The sequence below is a fragment of the Hirundo rustica genome, chromosome 1, assembly GCF_015227805.2.
Source record: "Hirundo rustica isolate bHirRus1 chromosome 1, bHirRus1.pri.v3, whole genome shotgun sequence".
Classification (NCBI taxonomy): Eukaryota; Metazoa; Chordata; class Aves; order Passeriformes; family Hirundinidae; genus Hirundo; species Hirundo rustica.
This window is the reverse complement of record NC_053450.1, coordinates 58,890,841-58,913,730: the sequence shown is the minus strand read 5'-3', so window position 1 is coordinate 58,913,730 and position 22,890 is coordinate 58,890,841. Positions and strand designations below refer to the sequence as shown.

Here is a 22,890-nt window from a genome sequence, read left to right as displayed (position 1 = left end):
TGTCCTGTCTCCCAAACTGGATTGTTTGAGAGTATCAGAGAGAGAAAAAATCTACTTTCTGTAGTCCTCAACTTTTGTTTGACTCTGATTTTTTTTCCTTTCCAGTTAGCTGTGATAGACTCTAGGCAGGCCTACTTTGAAGGAAGGAAGAGTGCTGGCAACATAAAAGGGTGGAGAGGTAGGGAGGTAGTTGAAGGCCACAGGCAAGAAGAAGTACCTGGATAACACAATGGTGAAAAAGCAGACGTGAAAACAGAAGGTACTCATACTTCAGCCTTTAAGATAATGGTTCCCAAATCTGTAAAGTTGAAGAGCTGTGTATCATTCTACTCTGAAGGTTTGCTTCTCCTTAAAGCCAGAGGAACCTTTTCATGACAGTAGGAGCTGCAGGGCTGTGACCATGGCAGAGCAGCCCCTTTGGGAAGTTTGGAGAAGATGGCAGTGGGTAGAAGCTATGAAGCCAAACAGTGAGATGCACTTTAGGGACACCTAGAGCCAACTAGTGCATGTGTAGTTTGTCATGTATTATTTTGAGAATCCTTAAGACAGCATTACTTTTTGTAGGGGATCAAATTACTGGGCTGCACAGCTAGGAGGGGCAATGACATGTATTCAGTCATTGAGTATTTCAAACTAGAGAAGCATCAGAAATAATCTCTAATATTCAAAATGGAGATGTAGTGCCTCCTTCCCTGGCTTCCTGTGGAGCCTTTTACAATCATAAGGCAGCATCTTTGTGACACTGATTCCTTTCTTTACAGATCAGCAGGGTGTTCTTCAGGCATGATGGTAGGGTACAGGCTTTACCTACGTTATCTGTCTGCAAGTATCTGCCTTTTAAAACTGTCCAGAACAAGACATGATTGCTTTACCTTCACCTAACAAATGGACAGGGAAGGTTTGCAAGCTGCTAAATTTGAATAAAAGCCTTTTGGAATGGTAGATAGCATGTCTGGGACCAGAAGGCCACTGCAGGTTTTGGGATTTTTGTATTCTCTGGTGTATTGCTGCAAACTACAAGAAAAACTGAGATAAAAGGGAGGAGATGATTCCTCTAGAACATAATAGAACAGCAAAATGTTCTAATATGGCTGGCAGGTTTGCTTATCTAGTGTTATTTTAAGCTAATGAAAGCAGTATTTCATCCTTGGATCAAGGTTTATACATATTCTTACAGTTGTGAGGGTTGTCAAAGTAATTGATGTACTGCCAAAACTGCAGTGAGGATACAAATAGATTTTTGTGTGGGTTGGAGTAGATCTCATGGTAATTTAGTGGCAATTGGTGTGTGTAGGAAGAGTATTTAGTCCCTTGTTCTGGGGTAAAAACAGTCTATTTGTAATATAGATATTGAGAAATTTGGATCTTGCCTTCCTGAAGAAGGCCAGTAATTTATCTAACTTTGTATTTTGCTTGGATCTGCCACCAAAACAACAGAGGAAGATGCAACCCTTTTAAAATTTGAGCTCTTATGGATGGCCTGAACTAGCTTCTCTTTGCATCTGTGCCTATGAGCGTTACATTTTGTCTCTTTAACATGAGCAAAGGTCTGGTCCCTGTGATCAGCCGCTGGTATGGATAGTTAGTGGGAGAGGGAGGAAAGTATTGACAAAGCTTTTTCTAGGTATCTAGCAAAGAAGCAATGCAGCACATTCAGAATCCAGCATTTCCCATATGCCAGCAGAAAGCTGTATGATCTTTTTGGGCAGTGTGACTCTGTTCTTCTCCCTGAATGTCCTTGTGTTACAGTGCAACTGTTCAATATCTTGTCTTGTGGTGTGTTCTGACCAAGACTATTCCAGATCAAGGCCAGAGTGTATGGTACCTCTTCTTCGTGCTTCTCATCATAAGAAAAACAAGGCTCAAAGGTGAGGGAGAATTGAACCCTCCCCCTAATCTGTTCTGTTACAGACCTGTACAGTAACAGTGTGGATCGTTACTGTAAGTTCAAAAGCATTTCTAGGTCCCTCATTTGAGATACAGGAAAGTCTCTTTGCGCTTGACAGAGCTATTTTGTGTTAATTTATTCTACCTGAGGGTGCTTCCAGTTAGGAGGTAGAGAAGACTACCAAAGGTGTTGAATGTGACCATGTGTTTCGCAGAATCAACAGATCCTTGTATTTTTTCCTAGTATCAAAAAATATAGTGGTTCTGTTGATGCTATCTAGTTGAACCATGTCTCTTGCTCTCTTTAAATTAGAAACCAAGCTCTGATACATGCAAGATTGCTTTCTAATAATGTGTCTTAAATTCTATGAGTTTCTTTATTTTGAGAAGCTTCATTTTATGTTTCTGAAGCTTCCCCTTTTGACCTAATGTCCCTTCCAAGCAGAATTGAATAGATCTTGTGATGTGTCAGAGAGAAGCAGGCAGAGAATTGGTCTAGTGTTTTGGTTTCTTTCTTTCCAATGAAGAATGACAGGGACGCTACAGACAAGTGTGTGGGAAGACTGAGCCCAGTAAAATATAGGCAAGGACAGATATGGGTGTAAATGACCTGATAAAGATGGAAGAAATTTATTGTGTTCAGTGACTTTTCCCGAAGATGAACTGCATCTTTTTTGCTGTTCTTGTTGCTATACACTTTAAAACAGATGGAGTTGAACCTTTTTTCCTTTTTTAAATCAGCAAGGTAGAGGGAAATAGATAGCGGGGGCTTTTTTGGGAAAACCTACCAGTGATCTGTGTCTGCTATGAAGCTCCAGTTATTAGTCACTGGTCTTACTGATACCATGTATGTACAGGTTAATGTTTGTCAGATCGATGGTATAGTGAGGACTTATTTGCTTGCTTTTATTTTTTTCTGATTTGCTATGGATATGAGTTATAAGCTTTAAATGCATGAAGAAGCAAAAGGAATAATATTTTCCAGTCACCATGCATTGTTCTTTTTTATTATTTTCCCTTTTTTTTTTCTTTCCCCATTGTTCTTTTGGGGGTGAGGTCAGGGGCTAGGGTTAGGAAGCACTATTTTAATGGTTGAACTAAGTGATTTCTATTTCCTTTCTTTTAGGTACCCTTTTGCGGTAGAGGTGAGAACACACTAACAGCTGATTTAAGCCTGAAAATAACTTCCTTTTCTTATTGCTTTTTATGATCTTCACAGAAATTGTCTGTGATCTTTCAAGGGTTGTTTTATGACTGAGAATCGCTGAAGTGTCAAAATCGGTATGTCGGGGGAAATCGAGCGATAACAGCTGTGGCATTCGGTCAGTAGATGGCGCAGCTAGAAAAACTATCCTGCGGAGACCTCGGCTTGAGCTACGAGATCTTGGCGTTTGTGACTCCTAGCAAAGTCTTTGGCTTCCGACGCCAGTTACCTGCTCGGGTTGATTTAATATTTTCTTCCGTGAAAGTGGATGTTGAAGCCTAGTAACCTCAGCCATAGAACTTAGAGCCAACTGTAAGTGCTACAGTGCTGAAAACAATGAGTTTGGGAGTAAATACGCAGCTCTTCTGCTCAATGGTTGAATATGCTGTTAGATTAAATCTTGTGTACCCTATAAAGTGCAGACTAATACTATGAAAAATCTAGTTGAAGCTTTTTAAGGTCATCTGCAGCTGGACTTTTTGAGACATCAGCATGCTCCAACTTGGTTATCTTTTAAACCAGAGGTAGTCATACTTCAGGGACTGAATCTCTGGTTAATTGGAATATTGTCAGAGAAATGCTATTTTCCTTGAGTACTGTGAATAATTGCTCTGAAAGCATTCTTCAGCATGGCTAAATTGATAAGTTGCAGATTTTTAATGCAGCTTTTATATGATGTCCTCGGAAACATTTGGTGTGAAAACTCAACTCCTGTGATATGTTTCAAAAATATTAAGGGACAAGTTGCTGGAAGGATTTGGTTTGAAGTTTTAAGCTGACATTCATAAAGGCAGAATGTACAACTCCGAGTTGGTATAAAACAAAGTATAGTTCTCTGCTACAAATTGACTATTTATTCAAATGGTTATGCACTTGAATAATTTTGTGATTACAAAATGAAAAATTCCACAATATTTAAGAAATTTGGGGAAATATTTTGTGATGATCTGCATCAGTCTTTAGCCTTTGAAGCGTGCTATTGGCCATGGAGCGATCAGAGGAAAACCATTTCTTGGTTCTTGACCACAATCTAAAAATTATAAAGATGGGATCAATAGCTGTCCAAGTGCTGTGATTTTGTTTGTTTGAATAACTTTGTGGGTAATGGTGACTACATGCTTTGGAAGGGCTATTAACAAGGCAAGAGAAGACGGGAATGGTGTAGTGTGAAGTGAGACAAATTTTTGTATGTTCGGCTAAAAGGATGCGTTCAAATGTCTTTATGGTTGCTTATTTTTCTCAATGTTAAGGCAAATATCTTCAAAAGCAATTGTGGCATACATAAATTTTATGCATCAGAGCACCTGTATTACATCCTTTGCTCTCTATAAATGCTCAATTACTGCTTTGCCTATTATAATAAAGAATCTATTCTTTCAAGATAACCCTAATTGAACATCTGAAAATTAAGCCACTCAGTATCACTAGTAGAATCTGGTGAATTAGGCCAAGCTTGAGGAATAAGCTAATATTGATAGTTTTGGCATAAAGTTGATAGGAATAAAGTGCTTATAAAACTACTGATCCAGGGTTTGGGCTTTGTTGTTTGTTTTTGTTTTTTAGAAAACTTAACTGCTTTGGAAGACTCAACCCACTTTTTGACCCAGTCACACTGCCAGAGACATGTTCAAACCAGAAAGCTTTTCATGCTTCTTCTGCATGGAGCTGTCTCACAGAAATCTCCAGTTAATGAATGCTGTGCTGTGGGAAAGAAAAGGTAAGAAGACTTCTAGAAGCTGTGAAAGCAGGCCTCAGAAAGAGAAAGAGCGAAGAACTTAGAGCTAGCTGCAAAGCCTGAAAGAAGAAAAGACACAATAGTACCGCGAACAAGGACATGAAACAATAGTTTGAGTTTTTAGGCTTGGCTAAGATAGATCTAAGAGTGCAGAAAAATATGCCTAGCAAGATATTAGAAGGTTTTAAGCTTAATAATGGAGTATTGTGTATTGCTAATAGAAAGTATAGAAGCAAGCATTGTTCGAAGCTGGGTGTATGTGTGCTTTTAGTGATTGGCTAGAACAGTTGTTAGTAAGCTTTAGCAATATGCTATTGGCTGGAAAACTTTTTAAATGCCCTGTAACGGAGATCTTTGGCTGTTGCTGGCAAGACATGAGCTGTTGCCATCTTTCAATTGTCTCAACCTGTAATGAGGCTGATGTCACAATAAAGCTCAAGGAATGTATCCCAGTTAGAAAGAGTAGAGAACTTAAAGTTAGTTGTAGTTGTAAAGCTTGAAAGAAGAAAAGATATAATAGTATAGTAAGTAAGGACAAGAAATAATAGTTTGACTTCTTTTGGTTTGGCTAAGATAGACTTTAGGAGTGTAGAAAAATATATTTAGTAAGGTAGTTGAAGGTTTTAAGCTTAATAATGGAGAATTGTGTATTGTTAATAGAAAGTATATAAGTGAGTATTGTTTGAAGTAGGTGTACGAGTGTTTTTAGCGATTGGCTAGAATAATTGTTTGTAAGCTTTAGTAATATGTTATTGATTGGAAAGATTTTAAAATGTCTTGTAACAAAGATTTTTGGTTGTTCTTGGTAAGATGTGAGCTGTTACTTTTTCTCACTTGTTGTAATGAGGTTGATGTTATAACAAAGCTTAGGGGAATGTATTTTAGTAGTTCTGTCCCATTTGTGAAAAACACCAACACACTGTGTTTAATGGCGAAGCAGTGCACTATGTTCTGCTGTTGTTTTAAATCTGTGACATAATCTTGCTTCCAGGATTCCTGCTCCTCTGCTGCCAATAGAAAATACTATATATTCCCTAGGACTTTCCTAACTGCTGTTTTCAAGTTGCTAACTAAGAACTTGCACTTGTGTGCTGATACTGTGCATTGTGGTATGTGATACCCAAAATGACAGGGGAATCACCTGTTTCCCCATGAAACATTGCCTCTTCTCTTCTTACGCTTTGTGTTTCACTGTAGCTGCCATTTTCTTGCTGTGAGGCTGGGGGTAAATCACAAGTGCTCTGTTTGTCCATGGATTATGAACTTAATGTTCTTTGAGAATTTAGGGACTTTTTAAACAGAGTGTCTTATTTCTTTTGCAAAAGTTGCTTTGTCATTGTCCCAAAGATGGCGAGAGACTGTTTTTAATCTTCAGCCTTTTCAGCTCTTCACAAGAAGTAGATGTGCTGTTAATATCACACAGCTCCTTTAATTACGCAATTAGCACTGAAACTACAATGCTAAGAAATCAGGAATGGGAAAAATAATAGGCTTTCCAGGCCTTAATGGTCTATGTGTTACTACAGTAATCTTTTAGTCTCATTCCCTTGTGAACTAATATCCTCAGTGGTACTGTCATGTCTATAACTTTATTCCCATCAATGAAGCTTCACAGCCTAATAGATCTGTCCCAGGTAAGCAGTTTTCACTCTGCAGAGCGTAGATGCTTTGCCTACTCAATGGTCCGTATCAGCTATTAAGTACTGACAATGGTCTTCCCTGAGCAGCCTTTTAGCAAACAGCTTATTTCAGTGAGCTTGCCTGGTGCAACAGGAATGTTGAAGGGTGGGGTTTTTTGGTTGCTGGTTGGAGTTCTTGATAATTTAGTATTCAGTATCAATTCAGGCAATAGTTCTATCTTTCTGTAAGTGTATAAAAATACCTCCTTACTCAACATGGCTTTTTAAGAAATTGGCACACAAAATATGAGCTGCCTTTAGCAGTTCATCCTTCTGGTCACAGAACACATTTATTAATCATTCAATACATTTTGCTATTTTGACAGCTGGGAAAACCTTTGAAGATGCATTGTTTCAGAGTTAATTGGTTTGGCTTGGGTTTTGTTTTTTAGCTTTTTTTTCTTTGTTTTCCAAAGGGAGAAATGGTGAAATATAGGATTTTCCTTTATGCAATGTATTCTTTGACTTTCTCCAGTCTGCTGTTACTAAGATGATTAATTGCTCAGGCTGGAAGATAGGACTCTTTACAGAGTCCTGGTTATCTGATAGAAGCTAAATTCATTGGGAGTGGGGAGAGGAAAATATATTGGTTTTGTCTTACAAAATAGTTTGTGCATTTTAGAAATGAAGTTTGAAGGAACCCCAGCATTTCTGAGAAAGGCATGAGAGAAAAAGCAAGGCAGCTCCATGAATAAAATCATGTTTGTTGTTTAGGAGCTATTGGACTACCTGCCAATGGGAAGAGTTAATTCTATATGCACACAGGAGACTTAATTATGCATTTATAGTAGCACATTCATCTGCAAAGTAAGCCTCTGGACTGCTTGCATGAACCTTATGCAAAGTCATTCAGAGTAGCATGAGGTTGTGTCTTCAGAATTGTTGTCTCCAGTGAAAGCCATCTTGGTTTGTCTCACTGGAGAAGTGTACTCAATGTCACCTTTCTGGGAGGAAGGTTGGATTGTCATTCTGTGTACCCATCTGGCTCCTCAGTCTCCTGAGAATGGGGTCACTCTGTTTGGATGTTTGCTATACACACCTTGTAGAGGTTTCATGTTCAACAAATTCTGTTTGCCGAATTTAGTGTAGTGGTCTTAGTGTTTACTTTCTTTTTGTGGGAGAGGATCAGGAGGACCAAAGCAGGCTCAAGCTTAAAAAATAAACAAATAGTTTTATTAACACACACTAAAAGAATGGAAAAGTTGAAAAACAAACAAACAAAAGTAACTTCAAAGCTCTCTTCCCTTTCCTTACAAACTGTTAACTTTCTTACAAACAGAGACACAACTTGTGATTTTTCAGTCAGTTTCACCATTTAAACATGTTTTTTCATCACTTTGGGACAGGAGTCTCTCTAGAGTCCTATGGGGACATTTACCACAAGACAAAAACAGTCTTGTGGCTCCCAAGGTCACAAGTCTTCAACCACCTGGAGTTTTTGCAGATTGTGCAGTTCCACCCATTAGCAGCCTTTCCCTTGGCTACTCATGGGCCTCTCAGTGTATCTGGGGTACTCTTTAAGAATGCTTCCTCTAGTACAAAATGAGGCTTCTCTTCTATCTCTAAAACTGTCTCTATCTCAAAAGAAGGAGACCTCCTTTTACCCCAGAAGCCGAGGGCTTCAAACTTTCTCTCTAAAATCATCTTTGTCTCAAAGGCTGAGACTTCTTTTTACTCCAGGAATGATGGGCTTTAAGATTTCCACTTAAATCCCAATCATATCAATCCCCAACTTTGACTAGAACTGGCATTTTCCCAAACAACATTAAGATGTTACAAGAAAGTCTATTTCTCCATAGTTTACACCAGAGAAATCTGGTTAAAAATGTCCACATCCTCAATCCCTCCTTCCAATAATTTTTATCAGTCCTTTCACTTTTGCTCCGCTGACTCCATGCGGTGCCTTTTCTATGTCTCCACTCTCTTTTCTCTCTCAGGGAAGGGTTAGGCCTTGGAAGCTTCATGTTGCCTGGAAAGGGTTAAATCTGCCCAGGCCTGCAGTGGCCAGGTGATTTCTGCCCTGGACAGCAGTCTCTCCCCTGATGCACCTCAGATCGGCATGGGTTTCCTCCCTCTACTCTTTTCTTCTCCATCTGGGAATCACCAGAGGAGGGGAGGCGAGGAGCTCTGCCCACCCCTCGGTGACAGTCGGGGCGGCCTCGGCCCAGCCGGGCCCGTGGCTGTTTTCAGGGGCCCGGTGGAGATCCCTCCCTGCTCAGGGCCCCGGGGAAGTCTGAAAGGAGTTGATGTCAAGCTGCATCCCGTCCTCCCCCGCCGGGAGCCGATCAGGCCTTGGGCCAGCTCCTCCCTCAGAAAGGGCAGAGAGCAGCAGGCCCCACTCGATGTGACCTGTTCAGCTGGCCAGGAGGAAAAGGGCTGATGAACAAAATCAGGATTTATACGGGTACTTCCCAAAGTCGCATTCAACATTCTCAGGGGTCAAAACAGATGCCAATATCCCAGTCTAGCCTCCATTACGTCCTTGTCCTTTCCAAAACAATTCTGAGGTTCTGACAGGACAACACTCCACGTTCCTCCCTAACTAAAAACTGAACTATGACAACACCTCAGGAGATATGCTGGGTGGTGGCAGAGCCTAAGGGAGGAGCTGGGCGATAGGCTGCTCAGGATCCAGAGCTGTGTGTGGATTTTCTCACACAGTACTTAATATGGATCCAAGACCCTGCTGATCCTGGTGAGAGGGTACAGATACACCTTGGGAAGGTGACAGCAGGAAAACCTGTTTTCACTTATTGTGCTTTCTCCTGAGCTCAGATGCTACCTTGTATAACGAGGTATTTGCTGAAGATTTCCTTTAGTCTGGGGTTGCATGGACAGCAAAATCTCTCTAAGAACATAATGACTTGTATGGTAACAGTCATAAGTAAAGGATCCAAAGTGATTTCTGACCTGCTTTGTGGCCTAGAGACAAGAGTCTCTGTTGTAACCTCAGCTGTGCAAAGGATGGCCTGTGTGGATCCCTGGCTTTCCCTCTCTGTATTTCACTGTGTGCCCTTCTGCAGTGAGAATTGAGCAGAAGGGCTGGACTGGCATAGGCTGACTTTCAACAGCTGCCTTTTCTGTGACACAGAAAGGAGAGACATCCATTTTCTCTTTTAGCAGCTGTGAGAGTGCCCCTTTGGTGGTGCTGACAAAAGTTCATCTGCAGCCCCATCTATGTAGGAAAGTTTCCATTTGTTTGATTCTTCTCCAAAGTCAGTCTGATTTTCTGGTTTTGCTGCAATATCTATATGCCTCTGAGGAAAGCTACTTTGTCCTAATGTGCCTCTCTAAGCTCTTGTGACAATCAAACCTCTTGTTTCTATGTACCAGTGTTAGAGCTGATCTAAATCCAAGTGGCTTGGCTGGCTGTAGAGTTTTTGATTGGGATGGGGAAAATGAGGGAAAATTTTGTAAGAAAGGAAAATATACTTCCTTTTGTCTCTTTATGTTTCTTTCCCTACGAGCTTTATGAAATAAAAATTGTATCTTTTAGATATGTGCATTTTCAAATAATATTGCTTTCTATGATTGTTGCCTGTAAAAGAAAAAGAATTTCAAGTCCTTCTTAGAGAAAGTAGATTTTCTGGTTTTCCTTGAAAAAGTTTTGTGCGCAGACTTTGGTATTTTAGCAGATCATTTAGTTTTCTATGCCTAATTTGCTACTCCTGCTTGTCTTCCTTATCACCATCCCAAGCTGCTCCTCCCACTCCAGATAAAACCTTTAAGAGGAGGCTGGAGTGCCAGAAGTACCAGACTGATCTCTTAGTCACCTCAGAAAGTTCTGTTTTTTCAGTGAGTAAGTTAGAGAATAAAGGGAGTAGCACTGGAGGAGAAAAAAAAAATGGGACTGTTTTGGAATATAAAATACCTGTCACCTCTATCATCTCTTCAGCCTCCAGAAATGCAAGCATTAATCCTGTCCCAGAATTAGACCTGATGGTCTAACTCTGAAGCCCCCATTTCTGTTAGGGCTTTGCTGCCTTCCTCTCAGTGTCATACTGTATAAATATATTCTGAATTATGTGAAATGGTTACTTCCTGTAAGTGGGTTGAACTAGCCATTTGGTACATACTGCTCTAGATATAAATAATCCTTCTTTAAGACAGGCTAGATGGTCTCTGGGAAGTTTTCCAGCACTTTGTTTCTGTTGTGGGCATGACAAAACACTGTCAGGTTTTTGTTTACACAATGTAGTTCACAGGTTTTTCTTTTGGAGAGAAAAAAAAAAAAAAGCTTGTTTTTGATATCAGTTTCTTCTGCCCAAAACTTACTGACTGCTGCTATCTTACTTTGTTCATGTAAGATGAAAGACTTTTGCTACCTGCTATAACTGTGACGGATGGATGATGTGCCAAAGAAAAGTAAAAATCCAGTGTGAAAGTTGGAGATGAAAGTTATGTGAAGGTAATGTATATCTTCATCTGAAGAGGTCTCAAATATATAGCTGTTCTAGGGGAGTTTTGGATGGGATATTGGCCAGGCATTGAAAGTGGTGAAATCACCATCCCTGGGAGTGTTTCGATAATATCTAGGTGTGATACTTGGGGACATAGTTAAGTGGTGGACTTGGTAGTGCTGAGTTAAGTCAGACTCGATGAACCTAAAGGTCTTTTCAAAGAATCCATCATGATTCTATGATTTTATGAATGTTTTACATGCTGTACTGCTGTGTTTACACCAACTTCTGAGTAAGAGGCTGTGGTTTGCCCCCTACAGTAAAGCAGGAGTTCTTGTAACTGAGCCATTTGTTACAGACAGAACAAGTTTATCAGAGTAACGGTTAAACCTGGGGTGAACAAGAAACAGGAATAGCACAAATAACATACTGTTATTCAAGCATGTTGAAATGCTTCAGTAATAATCTGGAGAGCAGAAAAGCTGAAATACTCCATCAGCATTTTTACTTAGGTTGAGCAATTAGATCAGAGGAGTCAATGGCACCTTGTGTACAAGAGAAAATCTAGGAGCATCACTGTCTGAGGAGCCCAGCTGGAAAGTGACATGATGGCACATTTCTTCCTGCTAGTGATGTCTCCTTGTCATCAGAATTGTCATCATTACTGCTCTTCTTTCAGGCTGCTGTACTTGGCTATTCATCAGATTTTGTCCTGCTTACTTAGAAAATGCATCCCCCATGGCTTTAGGTGGTAGCTCAAAGAGTTGCTGCTCTTTTGTGTTGGGAGCAGTAATGTGGTAACATAAACAGCAATGGATCCTTCTAGGGTGATAGAAGATCTGCAATAAGCTCATAAGTGTTTTTTAAATTGGTTTTATTTTCAGTGTTTATGTAAATACCTTTTTCTTTAACATATGCAAAACTGAGTTGGGTGTTTCATGCAAACTACTGAACTCAAAATTCCTTCTTGTATTTTTTATTTCCAGTTGGGCCAGAAAAATAAAGCCTGTGTTATCCCTCTAGAATATCAAAATTTTAGACTGAATGTAAAATACTGGGTTCCTGTCTATTTTTTCTTTAACCCCCGTGGTGCTTTTTTTTTTTTTTTTTTTTTTTTTTTTTTTTTTTTTTTTTTTTTTTTTTGTGTGTGTGTGGCTTTATTTTTTTGTTTTGTCTTCAGTGCTGGGAATATGAGTAGGGCTTCACTCTGTCTAGGACTTTTTCCATTACAAAAGATATTTAATTTTGCTAGTAGTTGTTTTTTTTTTTAAAATTTATTTTATTTGTTTAGGCTTTTTTATTCCTAAAGTACTAAGATTTTCTCTCTTTCCCTCTTAGTAGATAATTTTAATTGTTAAAAATATTTTTTATCTCAAGTACCCTCTAGATATTTAAGGACCTTTAAGTTGATTCTGAAAGAAAAATTATTTCATGATGGTGAAGATGCAAGTTTTGGGATCTTTTGCCTCTTGTCTAGAGCTGTTTGTGAAAAAACGCCCTTCTTATTTGTTGGATTGGAAGGATTCTGAATTTGTAGTGTGGCTGCACTTGGATTCACTGGAAATGTAAAAATGAGTTAGGTGGTGCCTGGAGTGTATTTAGGAGTTTAACTGCATAATATTTTAACCTACAGTGAAGGTAGGAAAATAAGACAAGTTGGACTATTAGGTTTATACTGAGTACGGAACATGTTAAGTTTTAATGAGTTATCTGGAGCATAAAGGGGAACAAGCACAGAATCAAAGAAGTAAGGTTTTATCTTTGTTGCAGGAAATAAGAGCAGTATTATGTTATTTTATCCTAAAGAAGGATGGCAGGATGTTCTTTTAATATTATTTGGAGGTGAAACAATGGAGTCCATGTTGGAAGATGTAGTAACATTTGAGTTTTTGTAGTAGACACTGATCTCAAAAATACTTCTCTTGGGAAAAATGAGTGTTCATGGGCAAATGTGATGAAAGATATATGTGATCTTATACTTGCAAAATAAAATCATGATGAAATCCTGGCCTTGGCTATATTGTGCTTATAACAAGTCATTAAGCATATCTTTATGACTTTTTATTTAAGATTTTTTTATCTTCTTTCTTGTTATGCAAGACATGTAGCAATCTATAGTTTGCTAGTATTCATTGTTATTTGGAAAACGTGGGGAGAAGAGAAGCTATGGACTCAGAACTGATAAAACTTTTTAAACCAGCAATGCAGTTACAATGACTACTTTGCTGCAAAACTGAGGTCTTCTCAATGCTTCCTTCATAGATTACTCTTCTCTGCCTCATATTGACAGGTCAAGAGAAAGGACATAGTCAACATACAACTTCAAGAATAGGAGTAGAGACATCTTGCCTGTTTTTCTGTGATGTCTCTAAGTGTGGCATTTGCTTCCCGTTTAAGTAAAAATAAACCAAACTGCAAATTTACAAAATGTGCAGCAGAGTTTCTCCTGACAGGAAACTTGAGGGAGGTGATAAACTGGCAGATGAAAAAAAAAGTTAGTTTTGGCTGCAATGTACTTGGTAATTACTTCAACAAGAGCATCCTGACTTCCCCCCCACACCCCCCCTGCCCAATTCCTATCTCCTACCTGCTTAATACATATGAGACATCTGTCAGGATTCTGCCAATCAGCTGACATGGTTAGACATCATTCTTTCTCTGCTTGAGAAACATCTTTTTCCTCTGGCCCATGAAAGCCTGAAAAGTGTAAATGTCTGATGACAAAAAGACAAAAATTGGTAAAATTGGTAACTCAGTAAAAGGCCATATGGAAAGAAAGAGATTCCTTTTTATAGCATTTGAAGTTGTGATTTGATTCAGAGATACAAGTTCCCACTTAAGTGTGTTGTTTGTCGGTGGGTTTTTTTTGGTGGTGGTTTTTTTTTTTTTTTGTTTTGTTTTTTTTTTTTTTTTTTTTTTTTTTGGTGTGTGTGTTTTTTTCTTTGTTCTGTTTGCTTTTTAAAATAAATGCAGTATAGAAAGCCCCCAGGAATAATGATGAGTACTTAGTATTTTAATTCTGACAGTTTTTAAGGGAATGAACTGCAGGTTTTAGACCTATCTGTAACCATGGTGGCTTTTCTGATATGGGGTCTGACATCAGCATTACAATGAATTCTTGGTTTGTCATATCTCTCAGACCTATTCTAAAGTCTTGCTGGTCCCTTAAGGGACCTAAGGGTGCACTTAGCCATCTTTTTGAAGGAGTTTGCTCTGAAGCCAGGACTGAACTCTTGAAAAGCTTTTTGTGTGTGTGTGTTTTTTGCCTTTTTTTTGAATATGTTTTCTTTCTCCCATTGCTAACACACTGGTGAATCTTGATCTTTCCGTATTTTATTCTCTAGAGTTTTCAGAAGCTTCTTTACCTCAGGCTCATTGCAAACATTGCACATCCAGTGAACACAAAAAGCACTACTTGACCAATTGCAAATAACCAATATACTCCACTTTGTCATGGGTAAATATGTCACAGAAAGATCTGTGTAAATAAAGATATGAAAAAACTGTTGTTTGAATAGTTTCCAATGAGATATGAAGAGACATCAAGACCATGTCTATCACTGAAGAGACTGAACTGGCTCAAACTGAACTGAACTTTAACATTGGTTAGTCTGGTTTTGTTTGTGCCTTGATATTTGTTTTAGTAATGCTCTGTCTCTGTGAATATATATTTGGCATCCTGCAGAAAGCAGGATTTAATTGTGTGCAGAGAGGTGCAGTCCAAGACTCCTGATGGAGCACTTAAGGATTGAAGAGATTTGCATTCTGAATAAGATGATCCTCATTTCTGTGTATAAACTAATATCCTGGTACACTTGGCTGCTGCATAGATTGCCAGTGTTGGTTGGTGTGGGTTGTTTGTTTTTCTTTTTTTTTTTTTTCTTTGCTTTGATGGGTACAGTGGTAGAGTAAAATATTTTGGTAGCTGAATGGATAACTGTATTTAAACTAGCAAATACTTAGTAATGGAGTATTTTGAAAAACAAAGCACCAGCATTGCTGCACTTTCCCTTGACAATAATGGAAAAAATGCCACAATTCAGAAATAACTCTTCCATTGATTAGAATAAATTGTAGTTAAACAAACATTGTACTGGTTGATGCAAGAACAGAAATGTGGTAATTCTTTGCTGACCAGTGTGTAGCCATGGTAAGCAGCAGGTGGGGTGTAGTTGCCTGACAGTCTTATTGTGGTATAGGAATGGTATTCCCCAATTAAGTGCTCTCCCCACAACCACACTGCTGCTTGTTGCCCCCACTTTTGCCCTCTCCTTCCCCACTGTGGGATGGAGAGCAGAACTGGAGGCCCAAAGGCAAAGATCATTGGTTGAGATAAGAACAATTTACTGGGAGCAGCACTGGGACAAGAACATAAGCGGTAACAGCAACAATACTAATGACAGGGTGCAAGGAGAGAAATGGCTCACATGGAAAACACAACCAGTAATAGACAATACTGGACAGCTCTCTGTGCCAGGGAAGGAACCACTTATCCCTGGAAGAGAGTATTTTTCCTGTGCCCTGGCAGTGGTGTGAGGTACAGAATAACCTGGCCATGCCCCCTCCTGCATACTGCAAAAAATTAACCCGGTCCTGGCTGGGAACCAGGATACCTGCCTATAGAAAATATGTTATAATTAAATTGTTGCCAAAAACTGTGCAAGTCTTACACCAGATTTAAGAGCAGCTCCTTTCTGCCTTTCTTTTTCTGTGGCGTTTTTGATGCAGAGACTGCAGAAGCTGCTTTGGATCTTTTCCAGAAAGTTATTGTAAATCAGTCTTCAGTTACTGTATTGGTTTTTACGGAGCATCAAGGTCACTGAGCTGCATGAGCAGACAGCTGTGTTAAAAGCAGGATTTGAGGATTTTAGAAGGTGTCTTTTTACAGTTTGAATAAATAAGGCATATAAAAGTACACCATACACATTAGTATTTACTACTTTTGTCCTGATCTTCTGCCTCTTTTACCTTCCAGCTGTGGTCCTGCTGGTCAGTTTTGACATCAGTAGCAGCTCTCTGACACCTACCATGTCAAAGCTCTGAAAAGAAGGGAGCTATTGGCTGCCCCACTGCTGCTGGCACTGATAATTAGAAATACAAGTTCATATTCTTTGAGCAGGATGGTGTTTTGTACTTCTGTACAAAGGAGGTGCTAGTTTTGATAAAGTCGCTTTCCTGGTGAAGTATTGTTCTCAGCGGAAACAACATAATTTTGTCAAAAATTGACTTCTTTCTGTCTAAAGCATCAAGATACTCATATTTAAATGAAATTTTTTCAGCTTTTGAGTAAAATTGAATTTTTAAAGGGCATGCAGGTGCCAAGGTCGCTTTTACTATACCCAGCATTCTTTCCACCACACTGTGAGGTTTGGATTCAAGCTTATCCCCTACCTACATAAGACCAGTCACCAGAACCAGGTGAGTGTTAAGACACCAAGCCATGAGTTGTTTTGAGGGGGGAGGGGGGGAGTGTATTGTTACCTCCGCTGAGGTGTAGCGACCTGGTTCAGGAACGACACGGCAGCCACAGCCAGGCTGCTCGGTCCATCAGCTCACAGACACCAATGTGGTGGACGGCTAATGGCGTTTATTAACTGGTTACATGGGGTTATAAAACCTCTGTTTGCTACATCACATCCGTCTGCTTACGTTACAGGTTAGGTATTGCTTATCTTATCAAGGACACTGACCAACTAAGAGTTGAGGGAGGGGTTCTGTCTGCCCGTACAGCGCGATATCTTCCGACCGCCTGTCCCTAATCTCCCACATTTCCCCCCCCTCTCATGACTAAATAAAAAAGTATAAAACTATAAAAGTATAAAAGTATAAATGTTATAAAAGTATAAATGTCATAAAAATACAAAAGCTGTTAAAGTTAGTATAATAGGATACAAAAATAATATAAAATGTTAGTAACAAACACACTTCATGATAATTGCATGCGTTCGACAAATAGGATGTCGACTTTGTCTAAACGTCTTCTAACAAACGACACTAACTTGTTCAAAATGCAAGGCCCAAAAATCAATGTCAGGAGTATCATGGTGAGAGGGCCTATTAAGGTGGGAACAAGGGTGGCTAGCCATGGGGACTGATTGAACCATGACTCGAACCATCCTTGTTGGGCCTCTCTCTCTCTCTTTCTCTGGGCCAATCTTCCTCTCAGTTCAGCCATGGAGTCTCGCACGACTCCGGTGTGGTCTGCATAAAAACAGCATTCTTCTTTCAAGGCAGCACACAGGCCTCCTTGCTGCATGAGCAAGAGGTCCAGTCCTCGCCTGTTTTGCAGCACGACTTCTGAAAGCGAGGAGATAGATCTTTCCAGAGAGGAGATGGATTTTTCAATTCTCAGTAAGTCTTCGTCAATTGTCATTTGCAGCTGAGAAAGTCTTTGATGTTGGGTGACGAGAGCTGAAACACCTGTGGCTGTGCCAGTGGCTCCTAGGCCAAGGAGCATTGCAATGGTTATACCTGTCATTACTTCTCTTTTGCGGAGCAGGATGGTTTCTTCTAAAAAGTGATACATTTCTTCTTCTTGGTGATACAGGACTCTAGGAACAATCAGAACTTGGACACAAAAGTCAGCAAGGTTATTGAATTTGTTAAGGTACACACAGGGGGTTATTCCAATTTGTTGACAGACCCACATTCCTGATAGGAACGGAACTGCCCACTTGTCAGTCTTTTGACTAGGTTGGATGAACTCAGTACAGATATTTCCCATCTGCTTTGCTACGGTTACACTGCCAAAGCATTTGCCTCGGCCTGTGACTTGACTCAGGGTAATTTCTCTCCGGGGGGTGTCCCACTTACAGTTGTGTGGATTGTTTGCTGCAGAGTATTCAAAAGGAGCATCAAGGGCGACACCCTCATAAAAAGGAGGTTCTGCATTATAACATAACCAGCATGATTTTGTAAAGTTTGGATTGGATTGGTTCAAGGACAAAAAGGTAGCATTTAACACACTAAGAAACAAATTGTAAGGATTTGACTTAGGTTTTTGGTAAATAGCTAAAGGACGGGATGAGGAGGAGGTGCCAGATGTGGCTTCCCTCTTTTGTCTGTGTGCTGCAAGATTCTGATAGGGTTTGAATGACTGGGGCACTGAAGGTGGGAGTCTGATAATTTGCACGTTTGCCCAATCTAAATGCCTGGCTGCATTTAAAGCATGCCATTTTTATCTTCTTCCAGTCTGTGAGGGGAGTTTGTTCTGACTTCCCCTCAGCCCAAGTAGAAACATTGTTGTTACTGATTTTATATACTGTTACTTCTTCTTCGTCAGAGCCGGAGTCAGAGCCGGCAGCAGAGGACTGGCTGTCCCAGTCCCAGCTAGAGTCCGGTTCAGAGCCGGAAGTCGACTGACTGGCTGCTTCCGGGCTCTGGAGCTTTTTGGTCGGGCTCCGACCCGGCCCCTTTCCCTCAGGACTGGGCCGTCCTTTCCCTCTTGGCCCCCGCCCCTTTCCCTCAGGGCTGAGCCACTCCTTCCCCCTGGGCCTCCTGTACCTGCGCTCCCCCCACCTCCTGCTGTGGGAGCTTCTTGCCTTAGAAAAACGCGCTTTTTGGCAAAGATTGGCTTCAGCTCTCTCTTTGCGCTCTCCTCCCTTTTTCTGCTCGCGCGCCCCCGCATTCGCAAACGAGCTCTCTTTGTTTTCAGTGCTATCTTGAGGCGCATAAGGTGGAGGTCCCTCCCCCACTTTTTCAGCATTCCTAGCTTCTTCAGCTAGACCGCTGTAAAATGACTGCATCTGTTTTATCTCTTCAGTGAGCGGCCTTGAGCTCGGGGGCCTCGAAGCAAGCTCTTGACCTTCTGATCCCGAGCCCATACATTCAGCCAAACTGACTTCATCAACACTCTGAGCATTATCACTAACATTCTGAGTACATTCTTTTACATTCTGAAAATTCTCAACAACAGTTCCCTCTGAGAAAGTTTGCGTTGCTGCTGCGATACCTAATTGGGGGGAAACCTTTAAACAATTTCGCGCAGCTCTCCAGGTGTCCTGTTCATGCAACGCCTTCTGTAATGATTTTACGACCCTCCCCCATGCTTTAAGATTTTTCCCTGAGCTGGAAGACATTGTGTCTTCGGCAAGAGCTTTAGTACATTGATCCCAAACATCTGGGTGGAGGATATCCACCGGACGATCAATAATACTAAGTTGCAAAAGCCTCGTCACTGCGAGGGTAAAATCTTTTGCTTTACAATCAATTCCCCACTGCTTATGAATCTGAGAAACGACCTTCACGAGAGCTTCCATCCTCTGCGTGGGTCCGGAGGCGTCCCTCCCGCCGAGCTGGACCAGCCGCTCGGCCGTCGTTCACCCGTCCAGGCGACTCCCGATGTCCAGGGCGACTCCCAATGTCCAGGGCGACTCCCGGGTTTTTCGGCACCACTTGTTACCTCCGCTGAGGTGTAGCGACCTGGTTCAGGAACGACACGGCAGCCACAGCCAGGCTGCTCGGTCCATCAGCTCACAGACACCAATGTGGTGGACGGCTAATGGCGTTTATTAACTGGTTACATGGGGTTATAAAACCTCTGTTTGCTACATCACATCCGTCTGCTTACGTTACAGGTTAGGTATTGCTTATCTTATCAAGGACACTGACCAACTAAGAGTTGAGGGAGGGGTTCTGTCTGCCCGTACAGCGCGATATCTTCCGACCGCCTGTCCCTAATCTCCCACAGTGTATTTCTTGTTTCTCCTCTTGAAGCATTTTGTTTCATACTCACACTGATATAGACATTCAGTAATTCAGCCTAGGTGGAGGTAGGAAGGGAGAGGTAGAGTTAATTTGTCATGTATGTCTTTGCTTTCAGTTTCAGGGGTAGATCTTGGATGTCTAGAGCAATGGTGTCAGGATAGTTTTATGAATCTCAGGTACCTGTAGGAAAGGCACTTCTTGCAGTGTTCCTTAGACTGATCAAGATATGCCTTTACTTATATTAGAATGTGTAATGGAAAAGGGCAATATTTTAGAGAAAAGAGCTTATAACTAGGGTGAGCTTCTTTAGAAAATGTGGTATCATAGTAAACACCTGGTGGAGGACTTGGGAACTCACAGCCTATGGAGAACATATGATCTACACTTCTTTTGTTACGACAAAAGGTTAAATATTTATTTTTTTCCCTTGGCTTTTTTTCCCCTCCATACTGCTATTGACTATTCTTAAAGTCAGAATAGCTTCAAAGCTGTAGTTCCTTCAGCAAGGGTAAGGAGATATAATGTTTATGGTAGGATTTCTGTGAACTCCATATGGTTTTGTGTGGTCTGTTTTATTCTCAGAAATCCCCAGATATGACCCCTGCCTTCCTCGCAGTATCTTTTCATAAGGGAAACTTTTCTAAAATGTACGTAACTGGCTGAGTGCCTTCAGCACTAACAGGCTTATTAACCACTAATCCAGCACAATGATTGTAAGTGCAGCTGCTGCAGAAATGCACAGTGAGGAAGAGCAAAAACTGTGCCTGAAGACAGAAGAATAAATAACAATGTAGAGATAATTGCCTCCTGTAGGTACTGCAATGTGGTAGTCATCAGCAACCTATTCACTGTGTCTGCCTTTCCCTCTTTCTGTGATGAGTTTCCTTCATTCCCCTATGTTAGCCTGCCTTTGACCTTTTAGAGAAGTTTCTCTGGATTATGGCTGAAATGCTAGGAGTAATTAGATAAAACATTGCTGCCAGTTTCTGTGAAGCGAAATAAATTTATTACCTTAGTTGAATTCAGGCCAAACTTAGCTTCTTTCATATATAAGTAGTTGGATGAACAAATAAACACTTGGGTAAGGTAATTTTGTTTTATCTACCCTCAGACAGGACAAAAGGTAACAAACTGAAATGACTAAGGAATTGGAAATCTGTCACTCCAAAACTGGCTTCTTTAATCATGGTGAAATACCTCACCCTCTGCACAAACTGCTGAGACCTCGCTTCTGGTGTCTTACCTTGTCAGGCTGAGGAGCCCTCCCAGAGAAAGGTCACACTTTTAGCTGATGGTAGGTTGTTGCTGGCACGAGTCAGGGCAGGATGAAATCCTAATGCATGCATCTTCCGATGTCAGCTGGAATTCTTTGTAGGTGTGCAAGGAGTGGGAGATCAGCACTTTCAAATTAATCCAATGTGCCCTGTGGCATGTTGGCCTCTTGGATTTGATGAGTGACACACCTTGTGTCTGAAGCCTGGGATCCTACTGAGGGTTAGTGATGGCTTGCAACAATTCTGCTTTAAGAGTTGTGTAAGAGTTATACAACTGAATACATCTTGTGAGCAAAAACAAGAAATCAGAAATCAAAGTTTTGAAATTGAGTGAATCATAGGAATTAGGGCAAGCTTAAGTGACTAAGCAAAGCTATTGAATTTGATGCTCCATCAAGATGTAAGAGTGTATTTGGTGTGATTGTGACTCAGCACTTGCTGGTGAGTCATTCCTCATCACTGGGACATCAGTGCTGTTGGTTTTCTGGCTGAAAAAGAAAAGACGAGAGGGAAGAGATTTAAACCTACGAAGAAAGTTTAAACTTCATGAATACAAAGGAGAGGGGGAAGTTGTACCCCCAATTAGATTATTTTTCTTGAAAGACTTTATTTTTAACTTTTGAATATGTTATTTTCAGTGGAACGAGATGAATCTTACCAGCATTACTTATAGTGGACGCTTCTCATATTTTATTTAGCAGAAAATTCATTTGTGACTGTTATAAATAAAATCGACCAAATTCAAAGTATCAAAATTTAGAATTTTATTTTGAGACAAAATATCAGTCTCGGAAAGCCACAATTTAAAAGGACAGCGCCGAGCCCGGGATCGGTGCCGGGTGAACACGGATAACAAGCTCTGTCAGCCTGGTATCCCCCCAAGTTCACAATTTCTGGTCTCCGGCTGTCCCTTTTTATACACAAGATCGCGGAGTGAAGTCCGAAATTCTGACGTTATCCTCTCCGAGGCGTCTTCATTAATTATTCAAGTCCTGGTATCGGAGGTCTGAATAGACCGGTAGGGTGGAACAATGCTGTTGATGACTGGGCCCGGGTGTGTCGTGTATATGTTAATTTCAGCGGAGACGAGTAGAGATATCCATCTGAAGTGATTATCTTGGTCTCCGGACTTGTATCTTCTTCTTCCGTGGTTCTTTGTTTTCTTTCAGGGATTCCCGGCAGCAATAGTTTCAAGGCCCCCTCTCTGGTAATTCCAATCATACTTTCCTCGTGTCCCTCCTGTGCTTCCCAAGCCAGGAAATTTTCTAATTTTTAGTTTCTACATTTTACCTTCACTTTATGTACATTTGAGCACATTTCTAACATTCATATTTTATACAGTTCAACATTTACCTTGTATAATTTGATAACACGAATTAACTTTAACACATTTATCACAATCCCCCCTCTTCCAAATTCACCAATTTAATTCGTGTTCTGGTTATAGTCTTTTTTCTCTGTCAAGATAAAAAAGCCTCTTAACCATTATTCTGTTAACCTTTCCCCTGTCGTTTTGTTCCAATATGTTCTCTCTATGTTTCCTTCCTGTATCTGGGCTTCAAATTTTTCTAATACCTGAGCAGCAGTACTTTTTTCCTCGGTTAAATTCATAATTTTTGAGGTGGCTTTTCCTTTGGCTAATCCCCCTGAAGCTAATTCCGGATCCATAGGAAGGGCTGCTATTTGCATTCCCTGGACCACAGTGTGAATTAGTCTTATTAGGCAAGGTATTAAACAAGGTAAGAACACTAACCCAGCCACTGAGCACAGGATAAAGAACCCCACCTTCTTCCACCAATCTCCTGTTCCAAATATTTGATCCCACCATGATGCTTTTAGGATCGAATTCCATTTCTGCACTGGGACGTGCGCCACTTTTTTAATTTCTGCAGCCAAATCTCTAATAGTTTCTCCATAGTCATTGATTTCGATACAGCATTCTGAGTCATTAAACTTCCCACACACACCCCCTTCCTCTGCTAGTAAATAGTCCAGAGCTATTCGA

The 22,890-nt window shown here is 40.6% G+C and overlaps 1 long non-coding RNA gene across 4 annotated transcripts in view; it reads left to right on the top strand.

Annotated features, from left to right (window-relative positions):
• LOC120764120 (uncharacterized) overlaps positions 1 to 22,890 on the top strand; it is a 46,708-nt gene that overhangs the window by 10,060 nt on the left and 13,758 nt on the right. The window contains exons 1-3 of one of the 4 annotated variants that reach the window (XR_009208499.1): positions 1,749 to 1,868; positions 3,107 to 3,403; positions 4,655 to 4,808. This is a non-coding gene — a long non-coding RNA (uncharacterized LOC120764120). Of the gene's footprint in view, positions 1 to 1,748; positions 1,869 to 3,106; positions 3,404 to 4,654; positions 9,965 to 22,890 lie in introns of those variants that run through there. The other 3 variants (XR_005704187.2, XR_005704190.2, XR_005704189.2) reach the window with 3 other exon arrangements.